We start from the raw sequence: 20277 nt of genomic DNA on the forward strand, positions 1-20277 counted from the left end.
CGGCTCAAGTGCACAAACTTCTACGACTATGACGCCTTCGACTACAAAGCCTTCTCCAACAACCGGCAACAAGTCGAGTTAGAAGGAAGCCGCACTCCTACAACAAGCAACTATAAGACAAGAGCTTCATCCTATACTCCAACACCGGATGCCGATGCTAAAACAAGCTCCATCAAGTGCTTCACGTGCCAAGGCCGCGACCACAAGACATTCAAGTGTCCAACAAGACGCACGATGATCCTCCAAGATGACGGCACATATGAATCCATGAGCGACGATGAGATGGAAGCTATGGAACATGTGGCCATGCACCAATAAATAAATGAAGATGAAGATGTGCAAAACTATTGCGACAATGATTCGAGCCTTGTTGTCGTTGTTTAAAAGGTGTTGACTCCTCAACAACAACAAGAGGAGGACCAGCGTTGCCACATCTTCCACACCAAGCCGGGCATTCGAGGAAAATTCGTCAAGGTCGTCATCGACGGTGGTAGTTGCCACTATTTGGCAAGTGAGGAGCTTTGCTCCAAGCTACACTTGGTCAAGAGCAAGCACCCTCGCCCCTACAAGGTACAATGGCTTAGTGACTCGGGCACAATCCAAGTTGAACACACCATGGAAGTTTCCTTCAAGATTGGCGCCTATGAATATACTTTGGAGTGTGATGTGGTTCCCATGTCCGTTTGCCATCTCCTCCTTGGGAGACCTAGGCAATTCAAGTCTGACATCTGATACGTCCATTTTGCATCATGCTTTTATATCATTAATTATTGCATTATTGGCTGTTATTACACATTATGGTACAATACTTATGCCTTTTCTCTCTTATTTTACAAGATTTACATGAAGAGGGAGAATGCCGGCAGCTGGAATTCTGGACTGGAAAAGGAGCAAATCTGATAGGCCAATTCTGCACAGCTCCAAAAGTCCTGAAAAGTTACGAAGAATTGTTTTGAAATATACAAAAATAATGAGCGAAAGAAGTACCACAGGGGACCCACCAGAAAGCCACAAGCCCAGGGGGCGCGACCTACCCCCTGGCCGCGCCCTGCAGGCTTGTGGGCCCCGTGGTAGGCCTTCGGCGCCCATCTTATCCTATATGAAGGGGTTTTACCTGGAAAAATCATATCAGACCTTTCGGGACCCGACGTTGCCGTCTCGAGGCGGAACTTCGACAGAACCAATTTAGAGCTTCGGCGGAGCGATTCCGTCGGGGAAACTTCCCTCCCGGAGGGGGAAATCGAAGCCATTGTCATCACCAACGATCGTCTCATTGAGAGGGGGTCAATATCCATCAACAACTTCATCATCACCATCTCCTCTCCAAACCCTAGTTCATCTCTTGTATTCGATCTTTGTCTCAAAACCTCAGATTGGTACCTGTGGGTTGCTAGTAGTGTTGATTACTCCTTGTAGTTGATGCTAGTTGGTTTATTTGGTGGATGATCATATGTTCAGATCCTTAATGATTATTAATAATCCTATGATCATGAATATAAACATGATGTGTGAGTAGTTACATTTGTTCCTGAGGACATGGGATAAGTCTTGTTATAAGTATCATGTGAATTTGGTATTCGTTTGATATTTTGATAAGTTATATGTTGTCTCTCCTCTAGTGGTGTCATGTCAACGTCGACGATATGACACATCACCATTATTTGGGCCTAGAGGAAGGCATTGGTAAGTAATAAGTAGATGATGGGTTGCTAGAGTGACAGAAGCTTAAATCCTAGTTTATGTGTTGCTTCGTAAGGGGCTGATTTGGATCCATATATTTAATTCTATGGTTAGATTTATCTTAATTCCTATTTCGTAGTTGCGGATACTTGCAAGAGAGGTTAATCATAAGTGGGAGATTTGTCCAAGTAAGGGTAGCACCCAAGCGTCGGTCCACCCACATATCAAATTATCAAAGTAACGAACGCGAATCATATGAGCATGATGAAAACTAGCTTGACATAAATTCCCATGTGTCCCGAGGGGCAGTTTTCTTTATATAAGAGTTTGTCCAGGCTTGTCCTTTGCTACAGAAAGGATTGGGCCACCTTGCAGCACCTTAGTTACTATTGTTACTTGTTACTCATTACAAATTACCTTATCACAAAACTATCTGTTACCGACAATTTCAGCGCTTGCGGAGAATACCTTACTGAAAACCGCGTGTCATTTCCTTCTGCTCATTGGGTTCGACACTCTTACTTATCAAAAGCACTACGATAGATCCCCTACACTTGTGGGTCATCAAGACTATTTTCTGGCGCCGTTGCCACGGAGTGATGCGCCTTTGGTAAGTGGAACTTGGTAAGGAAAAAATTATATACCGTGCTAAAATTTACTGTCACTTGTCACTATGGAAAATAATCATTTGAGGAGCTTTTTCGGGGTATCTTCACCCCGTCTGGAAGCACAAAGAGATGCTCCTCAACCTGCTGCACCTACTGAAAATATTTATAATGAAATTCCTTCGGGTATGATAGAAAAATTGTTAGCTAATCCTTATGCAGGAGATGGAACACTACATCCTGATTTGCGCCTAATCTATGTGGATAGAGTTTGTGGATTATTTAAGCTTGCAGGTCTACCTAACCATGATGTCAAGAAGAATGTCTTTACTTTATATTTGAAGGAAAAGGCTTTGAGATGGTATAGGCTATGTGATGATATTTGATCATGGAACTACAACCGATTGAAATTGGAATCATCAGAAGTTTTATCCTATGCATCTGGTTCATCGTGATCGGAATTATATCTATAATTTTTGGCCTCGTGAAGGAGAAAGAATCTCTGAAGCTTGGAGAGTCTTAAGCAATGTTATATTCATGCCCCAATCATGAGCTCCCGAGAGAAATTATTATTCAGAACTTTTATGCTCGTCTCTCTCGTAATGATCAATCCATGCTCGACACTTCTTGTGTTGGTTCCTTTATGAAGAAAGATATTGAATTCAAATGGGACTTATTGGAAAGAATTAAATGCAACTCTGAAAGATTGGGAATTCGACGAAGGTAATGAGTCAGCTATAAATCTTATGTGTTAAATCCTTTATAGATACCAACGCTTTTCGTGATTTCAGCACTAAATATGGACTTGACTGTGAGGTAGTAGCTTCATTTTGTGAATCTTTTGCTACTCACGTTGATCTCCCCAAGGAGAAGTGGTTTGAATTTCATCCTTCCATTGAAGTTAAAGTGGTAGAACCTATTAAAGTTGAAGAAGAAACTACTATTTATAATGTTGATCCTGTTATTCCTACTGCTTATATCGAGAAACCACCCTTTCCTGTTAGGATAAAGGAACATGCTAAAGCTTCAACCATGGTTTGTAAGAGTTGTGTTAGAACACCCATACCTCCTGAAAAAAATTAAAGTTGAACCTAATATTGTTATGGTTAAAGATCTATTGATTGATAATATTGATGGGCATGTCATTCACTACTGTGATGAAGCCGCTAGAATTGCTAAACCTGATACAAAGGGTAAACATATACCTATTGTTAGTGTGCCTGTTGTTTCTATTAAAATAGGAGATCATTGTTATCATGGCTTATGTGATGTGGGTGCTAGTGTGAGTGCAATTCATTTTACCTTTACCAAGAAATTATGCATGATATTGCACCGGCCGAATTAGAGGAAATTGATGTTACCACCTGATACGTCCAAAATGCATCACTATTTTGTATCATAATTTGTCTCTATTCGTTGATATATTTCACTTTATGATGATGTACTTATAGTGTTTTGGCTTATTTTACACAGTTTACAACTTTCCGGTGCCAAAACAGAAGACGCAGAATTCAGCGGAGAAAAGACTGGGAGATTGATAAAGGTATTGAATCTGTTATAAATTATGAGCGTGATTACATTGAGAGCTATGTGAAAACTGATTACTTCAATACCTTTTGTGCTAAGATTGGTCTTGATTCCCAGCTTCTAATTGATTTTTGCAAAGACTTTGCCTCTAATATTGACTCTTCTGAGAAGAAGGAGGATCAACATCATAAACCTTTTAAGGAATTACCTATTGATATTAATGTTGTTGACCCTATCTTGCTTGCAGTTGAATATGAAAAGCCCCCTTTTCCCGCAAGGATGAAGGAACATTCTTTTGTCACACGCATCCTGAATAAAAGTGAAAGAATGACCGATGAGCACGAGGACGTGATTAAAGTCGATCCTCAAGTTGCATTAGTCAAGGATCTTGTTACCAGTAATATTGAGGATTCTAATATAAATTTTTGCGCTGTTTCCACTAACCTTGTTACAACCAAGAATAAAGGCCCAATTTCAGGTACTCCAGTTGTATTTGTTAAAATAGGAGATCATAATTATTATGGGCTATGTGATTTGGGATCAAGTGCTAGTGCTATTCCTTTTTCACTTTATCAAGATATTATGAATGAGATTCTATCATGTGAAATTGAAGAAGTCGATGTTACTATTCATCTTGCAAACAAAGAAGCTATCTCTCCTATTGGAATTGATCGAGATGTTGAAGTTTTATGTGGAAAGGTAAAATATCCTACCGACTTTCTAGTACTTGGTTCAGTACAAGATAGTTTTTGCCCTATTATCTTTGGTAGGCCTTTTCTCAAAACTTGTGGAGCTATTATAGATTGCAGGAAAGGAAAAGTATGTGTTGAATTTAATGGTGAGCCATATGAATTTAACTTTTCTAAATTCTCAAAGAAAACTCGTGGTACTGATCTGCCTAGTAATGATAAAATTATTGAAGAGATTACTTCTATTGCTATTCCTCCTAATGATCCTTTGCAGCAATTTATGGAAAACCACGAGAATGATATGCATATGCAGGAAAGGAATGAGCTAGATGACATATTCTTGAGACAACCTGCTATCCTGAAGCACAACCTTCCGGTTGAGCCGTTGGGAATTTTATCAAAACCAAAAGAAGACGCGGTGTTTGATCTTAAACCTCTTCCCAATACACTCAACTATGCTTATTTAGATGAAAATAAAGTATATCCTGTTATTATCAATTCTAACCTTTCAGGATATGAGGAAGAGCAAATATGGGAAGTCCTTCGTAAACATCGAGGCGCTATTGGCTATACCCTTGATGAACTTAAGGCGATTAGTCCATCTATTTGTCAACATACTATCAATCTTGACCCTGATGCTAAACCGGTGGTTGATCATCAACGACGGTTAAACCCGAAGATGAAGGATGTTGTGAGGACAGAAATCCTCAAGCTTTTAGCTGCATGTATTATCTACCCTTTAGCTGATAGTAAGTGGGTAAGTCCGTTACATTGTGTTCCCAAGAAAGGAGATACGACTGTGGTTGCTAATGATAAGAATGAACTAATACCTCAAAGAGTTAATATTGGATATAGAATGTGTATTGATTACAGGAAGCTGAACAAGGCAACCAGGAAAGACCACTACCCGCTGCCGTTCATCGACCAAATGCTCGAAAGGTTATCCAAAAATACTCACTTTTGCTATCTTGATGGGTACTCCGCCTTCTCTCAAATTCATGTTAATACTGCCGATCAAGAGAATACCACTTTTACTTGTCCCTTTGGTACTTATGCTTATAGACGTATGCCTTTTGGTTTATGCAATGCTCCTGCTAGTTTTCAAAGATGTATGTTCGCTATCTTTCATGGCTTTTGTGAGGAAATTGTTGAGGTTTTCATGGACGATTTCTCTGTGTATGGAACCTCTTTTGACCATTGTCTCTACAACCTTAATAAAGTTTTGCAGAGATGTGAGGAGACGAACTTGGTACTCGACTGGGAGAAGTGTCAATTCATGGTCAATGAGGGAATTGTTCTTGGCCACAAGATTTTGAAAAAGGAATCGAGGTGGACAGGGCAAAGGTTGAAGCAATCGAGAGAATGCCTTATCCAGGGGACATCACAGGTATTCGTAGTTTCCTCGGTCATGCTGTTTTCTATAGGAGATTTATTGAAGACTTTTCTAAAACTTCGAAACCCCTTACTAATCTACTCCAGAAGGATATTCCTTTTGTGTTTGATGAAGATTATAAGGAAGCCTTCGAAGTTCTTAAGAAAGCCTTGATAACCGCCCCTATAGTCCAACCACCTGATTGGAATTTGCCTTTTGAAATCATGTGTGATGCTAGTGATTTTGCTATAAGAGCTGTGTTAGGACAAAAGGGTTGATAAGAAATTGAATGTTATCCATTATGCTAGCAAAACCCTTGACACTTCTCAAAAAAATTACGCTACTACTAAGAAAGAATTTTTAGCAGTAGTGTTTGCTTGTGATAAGTTTAAGCCTTACATTGTAGATTCTAAAGTTATCATTCACACTGATCATGCTGCTATTAAGTATCTTATGGAAAAGAAGGATGCCAAACCAAGGCTTATTAGATGGGTCCTTCTTCTTCAAGAATTTGATTTGCAGATTGTCGATAGGAAAGGGGCAGACAACCCTGTAGCAGACAACCTCTCCAGGATGGAGGATATACCACATGATCCTATTCCGGTCAACGATAGTTTTCCTGATGAACAGTTAGCTATTTTGCACGTGAAATCTAATTCAGATCCATGGTATGCAGATTATGCTAACTTTATTGTTGCAAAGTTTTTGCCTCCGGGTTTAACATTCCAGCAGCGGAAAAAGTTCTTCCATGACTTGAGGTATTACTTTTGGGATGACCCACATCTTTTTAGAGAAGGTGTGGATGGAATTGTGAGGAGGTGCATACCGGAGCATGAGCAGAAGGATATCTTGAGACAATGTCATAACAGTCCTTATGGAGGACATCATGCCGGTGAGAGGACCACACACAAGGTTCTCCAATCAGGTTTTTATTGGCCTACTCTATTTAAAGATGCTAGAAATTACGTTTTATCCCGCGATAAGTGTGAGAGAGTTGGTAATATTAGTAGGAGGAATGAGATGCCTATGAATTATTCTCTAGTCATTGAGCCTTTTGATTGCTGGGGTTTTGATTTGATGGGTCCTTTCCCGCCTTCACACAAATACACTCACATCTTAGTAGCTATAGATTATGTGACCAAGTGGGTTGAAGCAATCCCCACTGAAAGTGCTGATCATAATACATCTTTGAAAATGTTGAAGGATGTAAGCTTCCCCAGGTTTGGTGTACCTAGGTACCTCATGACCGACGGAGGATCACATTTTACACACGGTGCATTTAGGAAAGCTCTAGCCAAATATGATGTTAATCATAGAATTGATTCGCCCTACCACCCGCAAACAAGTGGGCAAGTTGAGCTCACAAATAGAGAGATCAAGTTGATCTTGCAAAAGACAGTGCACAGTTCTAGAAAGGACTGGTCCAATAAGCTAGGAGATGCCTTGTGGGCATATAGAACTGCTTACAAAAATCCCATGGGGATGTCTCCGTATAAGATGGTTTATGGCAAGGCATGCCATCTACCTCTAGAGTTAGAACACAAAGCTTTCTGGGCTGTTAGAGAGCTTAATGTTGATCCAAAGCTTGCCGGTGAAAAGCGTCTCATGAACTTGACTTCTCTAGATGAGTGGAGAAGTGAAGCTTATGAGAGCGCAACAATGTTCAAAAAAAAGGTAAAGAAGTGGCATGACAAGAGAATTTTGAAATGTGAATTTAATGTTGGAGACAAAGTTTTGTTGTATAGATCTCGTTTCAGGTCTTCTCCAGGTAAATTACTTTCCAAGTGGGAAGGACCGTACCATATCGAAGAAGTCTACCGCTCCGGTGCAATCAAGATTAATAATTTTGAAGGCACAAAACCACATGTTGTGAATGGGCAAAGACTCAAGCATTACATGGCTGGAGACCCCATCAATGCAGAGGTGGATTGATACAGGTAGCCACTCACGAAGAACATATTGCAACACTGTATCAGACACCGGCAGAAGCAGAATAAGAAAAGGTATGAAATACGCTAAGGAAACTTTGCGAACATCAATAAAAGTTCCATTTTATGCGTTTTTGGAAAATTAGGAAAATTCCGAGCCAAAGCGGAGCCGGAGAGGAGCTCCAGGTCACCGAGGCGACTTGCTGGTGCGGGCTAGGCCCTGGCCGCGCCAGGAGACCGCCTGGACAACCTAGAGCCCGTCTCCGACTCCACTTTGGCTCGTTACCTTCCTTTTGGTTCAGAAATTTGTCCTATATATTTCCTCGGTTCGTCCCGGCTTTGTATCTTGCAATTCCGTGCGTTTTCTCTTTCGATCTTCTTCTGCCAGGCTAAGAAGCTATTATTCGAGATATCTTCTTGCGTCTCAAGTGGGGAAGACTACACAAGTCGTCGTCTCCTCCGTGTCCAGTGGGATATCAACCAAGGGAAGGTCACCGGATGGGCCACCAATGAAGAGATAGCCGCAAGACAAGTGGAGATGGAGTGCTTCGTGAGAGAGGAAGTCAAGATGGTCACCACCCAGCAAGAAGGAGATCCTTCATCAAATGATCCATCTCCAACAACCCCATCCTCGTAGGGTTTGTTAACCCTCAACATGATCTTTCTGTGCACCTTCTAGAAACTGCCCCTCCACCAGGAGCTCCACCTGTGTCATCTACTTTATTCGAAGCTTACAGAATCACTAACCAATTCTTTGAAGACTTCCGTGTGCTTAAAGTACAGGTGGCCATGTTGGATGCTGAAAACAAAACCCTTTGGCGCATAATAGCGGACTTGAAGAACGACAAGAACAAGGATGAAGAGTGAAATCTTGATGGGTAATGGCATTCCCTTAGCTTGTTCCAAGCTTGGGGGAGTGTCCGGTATCTTTATTTTTATCTTCTACCTCTTTTGGTCAAGTTTAGTGTCATATCATGTCTAAAGAAGTTATCTTATGAAATAGGTGTTTGCATTGAGTTCTATCACTCCTTGTGGAGAGTTGTATCCCTGAGCGTGCAGTGTCTATGATGGAATATTAATGAGAAGTCTATTGGTTTCTTTGCTGCACTTGGTATCCTCTTCATGCAATCGATCTTATATGCTGGTTCTTATGGGAGTATTGATCTTACATATCAGGTATGGCTTTGCAAACTTTATTTAATCTTTCTAAACATAGCATTGGTCATAACAACAAGCATGAGTTTCTAGTAGCGACATAGCCAAAACCTTTATGTTCTTATGATTGAAGTGTTATGCTGACAAGGAAAACAACTTGATGTTTTATGCCAATTCTTTATGTTAAACTTTATATTGCTTTGCATCCAAGTCAACATTATTTGTCTGCTCTCAAAAGCCTTTGCTAGCCAACCCTTGCACTAAGCGGGAATACTGTTTGTGCATCCATACCCTGAACCCTCAACCTTCCCAAGAGTCCACCATATCCCCCTATACGTGGTATTTCACCGCCACTCCTAAAGTATATTACTCATGTGATATCTTTAAACCTTCAAATATTACCCCCTCTTTTGTGGCTCTGTTTTAGCTCATGAGGAAGTAGTAGATAATTCATGATTGTTTCATACTGGACAAGTTTTATCTTGGGTTTGCATGTTATCTGCGAACCCCTAATACGAGGAGGGACTTGCATGAGCGCGCCCAGCTCGTAAAAGATAATAACAACAAACAAAACCTCCTTCACGCTTTGTTGATGAGAAATCAGAAAACTTTGGTAGTGATAAAGAAAGGAGACTAAGGGGATGTGATCGTCCCCACTTTGGGAGCCGTTCCTCAAAACTTGTCCAGCATGAGAAGTATTGGGCTATCTACTAGCTTTCGTTGATAAATCATGCACCTCTCAAAAGCTTGTTTTACAATCTTGTTGATCTCTAAAAATCTCTAGCACATGAGTTTTCCCTACTTCCCTTTGCGAAGGGCCAATCTTTTACTTTTATGTTGAGTCAGTAAACCTACTTCTTTCTATCCTGAAAAGAGCACACACCTTATGTGGACAAATATGCATACATTTATATCGTTTCATTGAGAGTTGTCATATCACACCTTTGTTGATGTTATCATTAAGATAAGTGAGTTGTTTGTTAATCCTAGCTAAAGCAAACATCTTCCTTCGTGTTAGCATTTTCACTTCTTGACTAATAACATGTTCTTTCAAAAAGCTTCAATTGATCTCATCAAAATATAAGAGGAAGAGCAAACGTTAAAAGTTATTAATTGTTCTTTGACCAAGGACATGTTTGCCATGGTTTGATGAATTTTCTTAGCTCTACTTTTGATTGTAATTGATATTACTCTTTCATAAGGGCCTTATGAATTGAGATTGCTATTAAGGATGATTGAGTTTAGTAGGGAAATTATGATGCTTCTTGTCTGTATTCTTATTTATCAACACTTCACTCTCTAAACTGGTGGACAGGTTTACCGAGCCCAGTATTCGCTTGGGGACAAGCGAGGTCTATGCTTGGGGGAGTTGATACGTCCAAAATGCATCACTATTTTGTATCATAATTTGTCTCTATTCATTGATATATTTCACTTTATGATGATGTACTTATAGTGTTTTGGCTTATTTTACATAGTTTACAACTTTCCGGTGCCGAAACAGCAGACGCAGAATTCAGCGGAGAAAATAGCACGAAGAGTTGCAATATCAGAACATCTCCGATTGCGCTGAAATTTTGAGGGAAGAAGTTTTCGAGCAGGTCCCGAAGACAGGCCAAAGAAGAGATGGAGGGGGCCACACGTCACCCAGGCGCCTACTGGCGCCCCCCTAGGCCGTGCCAGGAGGCCGTCTGGGTGATGGGCCCAGCCCCCGGTGCTCTCCTTTGGCCTATATGTCCCTCTTGACTTAAAAATTCTGGGAACAGAAGAGTTTTCGCGATTCCGCCGCCTCTTCGTGGCAGAAACCTACAGAGAAGAAAAGACCTTTCCGGCGGGCAGATTCCACAAGGGAGAACTCCTCCCTAAAGGGGAGATCCTCCTCATCGTCATCATCATCGTCACCGGCATCATCGAGATCATCATCACCATCATCACCAACACCAGCACCATCTCCACCTTCATCCCATCTACTTCACCATTGCAATCGGAGTTGTACCTTGCACTATTCACCCCCCCTACTCTACCGGTGTTGATTACTCTTTTGTGGTGAATGCTATTGAGTTTTGTTGGAGGATTATTGTTATGACCAGATTGTTAATCATATTTTCATCACCTCTGATCATGATCTCTTTTATGTCTTGTGAGTAGTTCCATTGGTTCTTGAGGACATGGGAAAAGTCTAGATGTTAGTAGTCATATGACGTTGAAGTAATATGTGTTGATTGATATTTAAGTTATGGTGTTATTCTCCTAGTGGTGTTATGTGAACGTTGACTACATAACACTTCGCCTTTTTAAGGACATAGGGGAATGCATCGTGTATAAAGAATGCTTATGGTAGTTTTCCGGACTGATAGAAACCTGAACTCCAGTTCACATACTTTTGCATGAGGGAGTATTGGATCCTAAAGCTTATTGCTATGGTTAGGCTTTGCCTTAATTTCTCTCTTGTATTGTTGAATGCTTGCAAGAGGGATTAATCATAAGAGTGTGCTTGTATTAGCCTAGACGATGCACTAGTTAAGATCCACCCACATAACACTTATCAATACAAAACATAGTACTAGACAGAGTATGGCGAAAGCACTTGACTATCTCTCCCATGTGTCCTTAGAAATGCCTTAGTTTTTATAAGTTTAGTCCCTCGGATTATCCTTTGTGTTCAAAAGGATTGGGCCACTTGCTGCACCTCGACACCATTTACTTTACTCACATTTATTTCTTTGTTGCTTATACTAGAAAACCCATAAAAATTTACCTTTCAGTACTTGCAGTTATTCCTTGCTCAAGATCACCTGTCAATACCTCCTCCTCCTCGTTGGGTTCGACACTCTTACTTATCGAAAATGCTACGATAGATCCCCTACACTTGTGGGCCATCACCATCAAGCTTGCTAATAGAGGTACTATTTCACCAATTGGGATTGTTAGATATGTTGAAGTCTTGTGTGTGAAAATAAATTATCCTACTTATTTTCTTGTTCTTGGTTCCCCACAAGATGATCTTTGTCCCATTATATTCTGTAGACCCTTCTTGAATACTATTAATGCTAAGATTGATTGTGAAAAAGAAACAATTACTGTAAGTTTTGGGGATGCATCTCATGAGTTCAATTTCTCTAAATTTCGTAGACAACCCCATCACAAAAAATTGCCTAGTAAAGATGGTATTATTAGTCTCTCTTCTATTGTTGTGCCTCCTACCGATCCCTTAGAACAATATTTGGTAGACCGTGAAAATGATATGTATATGAATGAAAGGAATGAAATAGATAGGATTTTCTTTGATCAGCAGCCTATTCTAAAACACAACCCTCTTGAAATACTCGGGGATACTCCTCCACCCAAGGGTGATGCCGTGTTTGAGCTTAAACAATTACCTGATACTCTAAAATATGCTTATCTTGATGAAAAAGAGATATATCCTGTTATTATTAGTGCTAACCTTTCAGAGCATGAAGAAAACAGATAATTGAAAACTGTGAGGAAGCACTGTGACGCTATTGGATATACTCTTGATGATCTTAAGGGCATTAGTCCCACTCTATGTCAGCTCAAAATCAATATGGAGCCTGATGCTAAACCAGTTGTTGATCACCAACGACGATTAAATCCTAAAATGAAGGAAGTGGTAAGAACTGAAATACTAAAGCTTCTGGAGGCAGGTATAATTTATCCTATTGCTGATAGTATATGGGTTAGTCCCGTTCACTGTGTTCCTAAAAAGGGAGCTATTACTGTTGTCCCTAATGATAAAGATGAATTGACCCCTCAAAGAATTGTTATAGGATATAGAATGGTAATTGATTTCAGGAAATTAAATAAAGCTACTAGGAAATATCATTACCCTCGACCTTTTATTGACCAAATGCTAGAAAGATTATCCAAACATACACATTTTTGCTTTCTAGATGGTTACTCTGGTTTCTCTCAAATACATGTATCAAAAGAGGATCAGGAGAAGACCACTTTTACTTGCCCTTTTGGTACCTTTGCTTATAAACATATGCCTTTTGGTTTATGCAATGCGCGTGCTACCTTTCAAAGATGTATGATGGCTATATTCTCTGACTTTTGTGAAAATATTGTTGAGGTTTTCATGGATGATTTTTCCTATACGGAACTTCTTTTGATGATTGCTTGTGCAACCTTGATCGAGTTTTGCCGAGATGTGAAGAAAGTAATCTTGTCTGGAATTGGGAGAAGTGCCACTTTATGGTTAATGAAGGCATTGTCTTGGGACACAAAATCTCCGAAAGAGGTATTCTAGTTGATAAAGCTAAAGTTGATGCTATTGAAAAAATGCTGTGTCAAACAGATATTAAAGGTATAAGAAATTTCCTTGGTCATGTTGGTTTCTGTAGGATATTTATTAAAGCCTTCTCTAAAATTTCTAAGCCTCTCACTTATCTTTTGCAAAAGGATATTCCATTTGTTTTCGATGATGATTGTGTAGAAGCATTTGAAGTTCTTAAGAAAGCCTTGATAACTGCACTTGTTGTTCAACCACCTGATTGGAACCCACCCTTTGAAATTATGTGTGATGCTAGTGATTATGATGTTGGTGCTGTTCTAGGACAAAGAGTAGATAAGAAATTAAATGTTATCCATTATGCTAGTAAAACTATAGACAATAATGCTCAAAGAAACTATGCTACCACTGAAAAAGAATTTTTAGCAGTTGTGTTCGCTTGCGATAAGTTTAGACCTTATATTGTTGATTCCAAAGTAACTGTTCACACTGATCATGCTACTATTAAGTACCTTATGGAAAAGAAAGATGCTAAGCCTAGACTTATTAGATGGGTTCTTCTGCTACAAGAATTTGATTTGCATATTATTGATAGAAAGGGCGCTGATAACCCCATAGCAGATAACTTGTCTAGATTAGAAAATGTTCTTGATGACCCACTACCTATTGATGATAGCTTTCCTGATGAACAACTATCTGTTATAAATGCTTCACACAATGCTCCTTGGTATGCTGATTATGCTAATTACATTGTTGCTAAACTTATACCTCCTAGTTTCACATATCAACAAAATAAAAAGTTCTTGTGTGATTTAAGACATTACTTCTGGGACAATCCGCACCTTTATAAAGAAGGAGTAGATGGTATTATTAGACATTGTGTACCTGAGCATGAACAAGGAAAAATCCTTCACAAGTGTCACTCCGAGGCCTATGGAGGACATCACGCTGGAGATAGAACTGCACACACGGTACTGCAATTTGGTTTTTATTGGCCTACTCTCTTCAAGGATGCTCGTAAGTTTGTCTTGTCTTGTGATGAATGTCAAAGAATAGGTAATATTAGTAGACGTCAAGAAATGCCTATGAATTACTCTCTAGTTATGGAACCATTTGATGTTTGGGGTTTTGATTATATGGGACCTTTTCCAAAATCCAACGGTATACTCATATTCTAGTTGTTGTTGATTATGTTACTAAGTGGGTAGAAGCTATTCCAACTAGTAGCGCTGATCATAACACTTCTATTAAAATGTTGAAAGAAGTTATTTTCCCTAAATTTGGAGTCCCTAGATATTTAATGACTGATGGTGGTTCACACTTTATTCATGGTGCTTTCCGTAAATTGATTGCTAGATATGATGTTAATCATAGAGTTGCATCTCCTTATCATCCTCGGTCTAGTGGGCAAGTAGAATTGAGCAATAGAGAAATAAAATTGATCTTGCAAAAGACAGTTAATAGATCTTGAAAGAATTGGTCTAAGAAACTTGACGATGCATTATGGGCTTATAGAACCGCTTACAAAAATCCTATGGGTATGTCTCCTTATAAAATGGTTTATGGTAAAGCATGCCACTTACCTCTAGAGCTAGAACATAAAGCTTATTGGGCAATCAAAGAGCTTAATTATGATTTCAAACTTGCCGGTGAGAAGAGCTTATTTGATATTAGCTCACTTGATGAATGGAGAACCCAGGCCTATGAGAATGCGAAGTTGTTTAAAGAAAAAGTTAAGAGATGGCATGATAGAAGGATACAAAAGCGTGAATTTAATGTAGGTGATCATGTCCTGCTATACAACTCCCGTTTAAGATTTTTTGCAGGAAAACTTCTCTCTAAATGGGAAGGGCCTTACATTATCGAGGAAGTACATTGTTTCGGTGCCATCAAGATCAACAATGCCGGAGGCACAAATCCGAAGGTGGTAAATGGGCAAAGAATCAAACATTATATATCACGTACTCCCATAAATATTGAAACTAATATCATCAATACCATAACTCCGGAAGAGTACATTAGGGAGACCTATCAGAATGCCTCATACCCCGAAAAGGAATAGGTATGCGCTACGGTAATAAAATTGACTCCGAAACGTTTTCAATGTCAATTTTTACCAGTTTTGGAATATTTAAAAAATGAGGAAAATTTGAAGCAGTCTGAAGCGTGCACGAGGAGGCGACAAGCCCAGGGGCGCGGCCTACCCCCCTGGCCGCGTCTTGCCTGCTTGTGGCCACCGCGTTCACTCTCCGAACTCTATTTTCTTGTGCAAGACTCCTTCGGGTCGGCAAAAAATCATTATATAATCTCCCAAAGGTTTTGACCTTTGTATCACGACAATATCTCTTGTTTATATTTTGAGCTGTTTCTGCAGCAGATCTAGAGTAAGATGTCGTCCCAAGATTCCGATGGGGAGAGCCATGTATCACACTATCTGGCCAATCCCAAGCTCTACGGGGACGTAAATCCTTATGGATTGTGTTCGGAGGAGGAACGGGAGACATGCAAGTATGCCGAAGAAAGCTTGGATGAAGAAGAGATTCCCTTGCCTCAACCCGAAGATATGCATGTGGAGTTCAGGAAGTCGAGCCTCCCAAATACAAGGAGAAAACCCAAGGTGCTATTTATCCCTTCTCGTTTTCTACAGGAGAGCAAGGGTGAATTATGTCAAAGGATATTGAGGCTTGAGTTTGAAACAGATGACCCGAGGGAACAAAATTTCATGCTTAAGTGGAAATTCGATAAGCTTTCAACCTCACCAGCAACTCCAACCTCACCACCTCCAAAGAAAGACAAATGAACACATGGGTATGGGCACTCCCCTTGGCTTGTGCAAAGCTTGGGGGAGGCGCCCCGGTATCGTATCATCATCACACCTTTTTACTTATTTGTTTTTCTTTCTTCGTTTGATCATTTTAGTTATATCTTGATCTAGTAGAATAAAGTTTTAGTGCGATCTAGTTTTGAGTTTTTCTTTTTTTTGTTCCCCTAGGTAAGCAAGTCCGAGAGTTATATAATAAAGAGTTGTTTTGAATTGAGGGATTTGCTTGCTTGCTATTTCCATGAGAAAAATAAATAGAAAGAAGTATAGAATAAAAGCAATAGAGCATATATAATGATCTTATGGGGAGTGATGACTTCACTTATAAAAAGTATGTTGATTGAAATTTGTTGTGAGTTGACACACAAAGCTATTGGTCATTGTTGCAATTAAAAGGAAGTAATAAAGAAAGAGAGTTCACATATAAATATATTATCTTAGTCATCATTTGTGATTGTGAGCACTCATTAAAATATAATATGCCGAAAGGTTGATGTTGGACAAGGAAGACAACATAATGAGTTATGTTTGCTTATTTCCGAATAGAAGTTATAGGGTTGTAGATCCTTCAACATGTGTCGCTTGCTTCCAACTCATATTAGCCAAAATAAACTCCCGCACCAAGTAGAGATACTACTTCTGCATCCAAAAACTTTTAACCCAGTTTTTCCTTGAGAGTCAACCATACCTACCTATGGATTGAGTAAGATCCTTCAAGTAAGTTGTGATCGGTGCAAGCAATAAAAATTGCTCCTTAAATATGTGTAGTTTATTAGTGCGAGGAAAATAAACTTTATACGAACTTGTGATATAGAAGAAATAAAAGCGACGGACTGCATAATAAAGTTCTTTATCACAATGGGCAATACAAAGTGACGTTCTTTTGCATTAAGAGATTGTGCATCCAACTATAAAAGCGCATGGCAATCTCTGCTTCCCTCTGTGAAGGGCCTATCTTTTACTTTTACTTTCTAAGTATTTACCTTTATGTAAGAGTTGTGGTCATCTTCACCATTTCCTTTAATTTGCCTTTATCTTTTGGCAAGCGTCATGTGTTGGGGAATGATCTAAACAAATATATCCACTCCGATGTGGGTGGTCACGAGTTATTATTGTTGACATTACCCTTGAGGTAAATAGTTGGGAGGCAAAACTAAAAGCCCCTATCTTTTCTCTGTCCGATTGAAGCTTTGACCTGATAGGTACCGCGTGAGTGTTAGCAATTATGAAAGACTATAAGATGATTGAGTATGTGGATTTGCTTTACAAGCTCTTATATTGACTCTTTCCTACGTTGCGATAAATTGGAATTTCTTCAATGACTGAAATCATAGTTTGTTAGTTTTCAATAGAGTTCCTGATGCATATTTTCTCTTGTGAATGAATTGTTACTTCAGTATAAGATATTCTATGTCAATGTGTATTGTTGTTCTAAAGATAATCATGATGCCCTCATGTCTGTATTTTATTTTATCGACACCTCTATCTCTAAACATGTGGGCATATTTATTGATCTCGGCTTTCGCTTGAGGGAAAGCGAGGTCTAAGCTTTGGGGAGTTGATACGTCCATTTTGCATCATGCTTTTGTATCATTATTTATGGCATTATGAGCTGTTAATTACACATTATGGTACAATACTTATGCCTTCTCTCTCTTATTTTACAAGATTTACATGAAGAGGGAGAATACTGGCAGCTCGAATTCTGGACTAGAAAGGGATAAAATCTGAGAGGCCTATTCTGCACAGCTCCAAAAGTCCTGAAAATTACGAATAACTGTTTTGGAATATATAAAAAATAATGGGCGAAAGAAGTACCGGAGGGGACCCACCAGAAAGCCACAAGCCCAGGGGGCGCGGCCTACACCCTGGCCGCGCCCTGTAGGCTTGTGGGCCACCTGGCAGGCCTCTGGCACCCATCTTCTCCTGTATGAAGGGTTTTGACCTGGAAAAAATCACATCAAACCTTTTGGGACGCGACGCCGCTGTCTTGAGGCGGAACTTTGATAGAACCAATCTAGAGCTCCTGCAGAGCGATTCCACGAGGGAAATTTCCCTCCCGGAGGGGGAAATCGAAGCCATTGTCATCACAAATGATCCTCTCATCGAGAGGAGGTCAATCTCCATCAACATATTCATCATCACCATCTCCTCTCCAAACCCTAGTTCATCTCTTGTATCCGACCTTTATCTCAAAACCTCAGATTGGTACCCGTAAGTTTCTAGTAGTGTTGATTACTCCTTGTAGTTGATGCTAGTTGGTTTATTTGGTGGAAGATCACATGTTCAGATCCTTAATGATTATTAATACTCGTATGATCATGAATATGAATATGCTTTGTGAGTAGTTACGTTTGTTCCCGAGGACATTGGATAAGTCTTGTTATCAGTAATCAAGTGAATTTGGTATTTGTTCGATATTTTGATAAGTTATATGTTGTCTCTCCTCTAGTGGTGTCATGTCAACGTCGACTACATGACACATCACCATTATTTGGGCCTAGAGGAAGGCATTGAGAAGTAATTAGTAGATGACGAGTTGCTAGCGTGACAGAAACTTAAACCCTAGTTTATGTGTTGCTTCGTAAGGGGCTGATTTCGATCCATATATTTAATGCTATGGTTAGATTTATCTTAATTCCTATTTCTTAGTTGCGGATGCTTGCGAGAGAGGTTAATCATAAGTTGGAGGTTTGTGTAAGGGCAGCACCTAAGCGCCGATCCACCCACATATCAAATTATCAAAGTAACGAACGTGAATCATATGATCATGATGAAAACTAGCTTGACATAAATTCCCAAGTGTCCTCGGGAGCGCTTTTCTTTATATAAGAGTCTGTCCAGGCTTGTCCTTTGATACAAAAAGGATTGGGCCACCTTGCTGCACCTTAGTTACTATTGTTACTTCTTAATCGTTACAAATTACCTTATCACAAAACTATCTGTTACCGATAATTTCAGTGCTTGCACAGAATACCTTACTCAAAACTACTTGTAATTTCCTTCTGCTCCTCGTTGGGTTCAACACTCTTACTTATCGAAAGGACTACGATAGATCCCCTACACTTGTGGGTCATCAGCATCGTCTACAATGGATGAACCAATCACTATAGCTTCGAGATGAAGGGCAAGTAATATGTGCTTTGACCAATGACTCCAAGTCAAGTCACCGCCGACACAAAAAATAATCCCATCACGGAGATAAAAGTGAGAGAGCAACCCACCTAAAAGAGAGTGAGCACCACAAGCCCAAATTGACTGGCTCCATGATGAGTGACAAGAAAGATCTAGTTCTTTTAGCCACTAAAAGAGACTTGAGGGATGTGAGTGAGAGCCCATCAACCGTTCTCCACTTTGTACTTGTGTGCAAAGATGAGGTCGTAAGGACTAATGCTTCACAACTTCTACCTCTTGTGTTGTCTCATCAATTGCAGGAATTCCAAGACGTCTTTCCCGACGAGCTACCTCCGGGACTACCAAAAAATGAGGGATTGAACATCACATCAACCTCATACCTAGATCACCGTTTGCTAACAAGGCACCTTATCGCGCCAACCCCGAAGAAACTAAGGAGATATAAAGGCAAGTCTAAAAACTCCTAGATAATGGGCATGCACGCGAGAGCCTAATTCCGTGCGTGGTTTCGGTAATCCTCGTTCTAAGAAAGATGGTAGTATGTGCATGTGTTTGGATTGCCGCCCCATAAATGCTATCATCGTTCATTATAAACATCATATACCTCGCCTTGATGATATGCTAGATGAACTTAGCGGTGTCACTGTATTTTCCAAAATTGATTTGAAAAGTGGTTACTATCAAATACGCATACAAGAAGGTGATGAGTGGAAAACGGCTTCAAAACTAAGTTTGGTTTATATAAATGGCTAGTGATGCCTATGGGTTATCCGAAGCACCAAGTAATTTCATGCATGTCATGCATTATGTCTTACGTCATCTCATTGGTGATTGTGTTGGCATACTTTGATGACATTCTTGTATTTAGCAACAATCTTGAGGAGCATGGTAAACTTTTTAGGGAAGTATTGCAAGTTCTTAGAAATGAACAACTTTATGCAAACATGGAAAAATGCACTTTTGGTGTCGACAAGGTTGTTTTTATTGCATTTGTAGTATCTTCTAAGGGTGTGCAAGGTGATGAAACTAAAATTTATGCTTTTAAAACTTGGCCCACACCCACAAATTTGCAACAAGTGCGTAGTTTCCTTGGACTAGCCATCTTTTACTATA

The sequence above is a fragment of the Hordeum vulgare genome, chromosome 5H, assembly GCF_904849725.1.
Source record: "Hordeum vulgare subsp. vulgare chromosome 5H, MorexV3_pseudomolecules_assembly, whole genome shotgun sequence".
NCBI lineage: Eukaryota > Viridiplantae > Streptophyta > Magnoliopsida > Poales > Poaceae > Hordeum > Hordeum vulgare.